The following is a 4,157-nucleotide window of genomic DNA, read 5'->3' on the forward strand; positions in this document are numbered from 1 at the left end:
ATTGAGTAGTGACCTCAGCTTAGTCCGGAAAGTTGGGTCGTTACATTTATTTTCTTTAAATTTGCAGGTAGTTGAAGAATCCATGGACCAATAAATCGATCAAGTTCTCATTTATGCATCAGTTTGATTAGATTAGGTCACATATACGTCTAATATTACAGTAGATTTATCTTTTGGATTATTGTAAAATCTTTACCAATAATGTAAGTTATATTTTTTATTATCAATATAAATATCTTTCCAAACATATGTGGGTAATGCTGAAATTTAATATTTAATTTTTTTTAAAGAAGAAATATATGACAGAAAAATATGTGTTGCGAAAATGAAGAATAATGACACCAAACATGTGTCGACATATAAGCCTTTATTAAACGAAAACAGTGTTGTTAAAGCACATTTCTTGACAACAATTTTTTGTAACGAAACATTTACAATGACAATATATTAGTGTTGAGTTATATTGAAAGGTGACACACTTAAAGTGTCGTTATAAGAGTATTAATGACAATATATTGGTGTCGAGTGATAGATAACGGTGACACATTTAAATTATCAATGTAATAGTATTAATGACAATATATTTGTGTCAAGTGACAGATTATGGTGACACATTTAAAGTGTCAATGTAAGGGTATTAATGACAATATATTTGTGTCAAGGTATAGATAATGATGACATATTTAAAGCGTCTATATAAGGTTATTAATGAAAATATATTCGTGTCGAGTAATAGGTAATGGTGACAAATTTAAAGCGTCAATGTAAGAGTATTATTGACAATATATTAGTGTCAAGGTATAGATAACGATGACACATGATTTGCGTCAACGTAAGGGTATTTGTAATGACCCAACTTTCCGGACTAAGCTGAGGTCACTACTCAATACCAAAACTCGACCACACAACATAAAATTCATAACGGACCGGTTACGATTTCTTAAAACGTTAGAAATATTACAAAAAAACAGTATCGGGCCCTATTTTAAATCACAGTCACAAAAGTTTCAAATAAAAACTCAGGTCATCAACTCAAAATCACAAAACCACATATTCTAACAAAAATCATCAGCGGAAGCAATAAGAAAACCAGACGCGTCCATATGGCCTTCACGCATCCTTCCTGCCTCTCGTCGGTCTGCCCCTCGCTGTGCCCTTACCTGAAAAGTTAAAGAAGAGAAAAGGGTGAGTATAAACATACCCAGTAAGGGACCCACTACTGGGCCCGTTAGGGAACAACAGTTAACTTCCTATTCGGGGGTACCCTACATAACAGTCTAGTGCTCCCGAAGGATGCACATATCAGTCTAGTGCTCCCGAAGGATGAACACATCAGTCTAGTGCTCCCGAAGGATGCACATATCAGTCTAGTGCTCCCGAAGGGTGCACATATCAGTCTAGTGCTCCCGAAGGATGCACATATCCGTAAGGCACACTACCCCATAGATGAAGCTAACCGTTACCCCTCAGTCCATACTAAACCGTCTACAACAGTCATACCCCAACGACATTCATATTACAGTTCCACATAGGCTTTATCAGTCAGATAGTATAGGTTTAAACAGCTACACCCTCAGTTGCTATACGCGTTTCCAACTCGCACACCATTATGGTAACCCCTAGACCCAATCAACTAATCAATCAAAATCGGACTCACCGTCCTTCCCCGACCAACTCTACGATCAATGTCCAGACCAATGACTACCACGTACCTAACCGTAAACTTCAGGGTCCATCGACATAAAATCCCAATCTACAACGTAGCCCATTAACATAACCACCCTATACCGAACATCCGGCATCGGGGTCTATCCGCAAGCAACTCCTTACACCCGATAGCACACAAGCTACAACTAGCGGTCGCGTTACCTTTACATCAGACAAGAGTATAGCAACAATACTTAAAAGTCAATCACACATACACTTATTCGGTACAGTTACTAACGTGTAATCCCCTGTGGATTATTACGTTTCCAGCCTCGATTCGAGGTCCAGTAGTAGGAAAACCCTTACCTGATACTCGGTTATGCCCCTCGATCGAGTCCACGCTCAACGGATCCACCTAAACGAAAACACGAAGGTTTTAATCGATGACACTAGTAGAAGTCATTTTAAATGGTCCTAAGCGACATCCGTTGACTTACCCAAGGAAAGGAAAGCTATCTCCAAACAAGCCTGCCGCGGAACCCGAGAACTTATACGTCAACTCCTTAATACCTTCAAGGAATGAAAGGTAGGACCAAATCTTATTCCAATATTCAACTCGAATCGGATATAGCAACATTAGGGAAATCATCAAAACAATCCTTACCGAGAACTCACCGTGACCCGGAGTGGAGGAAGGAAGGCTTAGGTGGCTCGGTAAACAGGGAGCTCGGCTTGGCTTGGAGGTGTGCGGCTCGGCTCGGCTTGGCTCGGGGCTTGGGTTGGCCAGCTCGCGGCTCGGCTCGGCTTGGATCAGTTTACGGCTCGGCTCGGCTCGGCTCGGCTCTCGGCTCGGCTCGGCTTGATCTGCTTATGGCTCGCGGCTCGGCTGGATCTGCTTGTGGCTCGTGGCTCGGCTGGATCTGCTTGTGGCTCACGGCTCGGCTGGAAATGGGTCTCGGGTCGGGTCAGCTTGGGACCGGGGCGACCACGAACATCGGTCTTCGGCGTTCGACGACAGAATGCTTCGCGGCTTGGAGGAGTCCGACGACCGGTTCCGTTTCAACGCGGCGGAGAGTGGCAGGGCGTCGGCGGACGCGGTGGAGTGAAAGATGCACGGCGGCGTCCGGGTGCGTGAGATCGAGAGGGCGTTCGGAAATGGATGGTCGCGGCAGACGAAGGCTGGAGCGGGGAGATTCCGACGACGGCGACGAAGGAGGCGAAGCTGGCGCTGTCGGAAAAGAAGAAGAAGATTGACGAGAAGGGTGGCGTCGCTGTCGGATGGAGAAGAGAGTGAAGAAGAAGTAGAAGGCCGTCGGGGAAAGGAAGAAGAAAAACTGGGGGGGGGGGGGGGGGGGGGCGGCGCGCGCGTCTAGGGTTTTTTTAAAAAAAGAATTATTTTATATATATATATATTAAATTAAATAATAATTATAATAATATTTAATAATAATAATAATAATATAATTAATAATAATATTAATTAATAATAATGTAATAATAATATTAAATAATAATAATAATAATAATAATATTAAATAATTGTAATAATAACAATAATAATTTATAATAATAATAAAAAAAATAATATTAATAATATAATTAATATCATATTATTATTATAGCAATTTACAAAACATTAAATTCAAAAAAAATTCGTATCCCTGCAAAAAGATAAAATTTACCTCGAAAATTCGGGACGTTACAGTATTGATGACAATATATTGGTGTCGAGTTATAGATAATGATGACATATTTATTGCACCAAGGTAAAGGTATTAATGACACAATTTTGGTGTCATCTAAGCATATTTAATGACACGTTTTCCAAAGTGTCGTTAAATAGCCTTTCTTGATAGTGGCTTCAGTGACGCGAAAATTGTGTCGTTGAAAGTCTTTATGATGTAAAATTTATGTCGTTAAAGCCCAAATTTGTATCAACTATCGTCAATTGAACAAAGTAACGATAAAGAATAAGTACCATTTGCCGTAAATAGATGACCTATTCGACTAGTTGACATGAGTTTCAGTATTCTCCAAGATAGACTTTTGTTTGGAATACCACCAACTAAGGATTAAGGAGTCAGATGTGCCTAAAACAGCCTTCAGAACACGTTATGGGCATTATAAGTTCCTAGTAATGCCCTTTGGATTAACCAATGCCCCAATAGCTTTCATGGATCTAATGAACATGGTGTTTCATCACTACTTAGATCAGTTTGCAATTGTTTTTCATTGATGACATCTTGGTGTACTTTCTAACCGTGGAAAGCCACATAGAACATTTGAGATTGTTTTACGAACCTTGTAAGAAGAAAAGCTATTTGCGAAGTTCAGTAAATGTGAGTTATGGCTGAATTAGGTAGTATTTCTTGAGCACATTGTATCCTCAAAAGGAGTGACGGTGGATTTAACAAAAGTGGACGCAATCAAAACTTGGGAACGCCCCAAAACGGTTTTTGAAGTTAGAAGTTTTCTTAGCTTAGAGGGTTACTATAGGAGATTTGTAGAAG

General features: G+C 40.1%; 1 long non-coding RNA gene across 1 annotated transcript; it reads right to left on the reverse strand.

Moving 5' to 3' along the window:
- Positions 1 to 955: 955 nt before the first annotated feature.
- Positions 956 to 2,218, reverse strand: LOC127148198 (uncharacterized). The gene is made up of 3 exons (XR_007819008.1): positions 2,145 to 2,218; positions 2,014 to 2,062; positions 956 to 1,160 (listed from the first exon to the last, which is right to left on the reverse strand). It is a non-coding gene; the product is annotated as an uncharacterized LOC127148198 (long non-coding RNA).
- Between the last annotated feature and the right edge of the window lie 1,939 nt (positions 2,219 to 4,157).

This window comes from Cucumis melo, chromosome 1, assembly GCF_025177605.1.
Source record: "Cucumis melo cultivar AY chromosome 1, USDA_Cmelo_AY_1.0, whole genome shotgun sequence".
NCBI lineage: Eukaryota > Viridiplantae > Streptophyta > Magnoliopsida > Cucurbitales > Cucurbitaceae > Cucumis > Cucumis melo.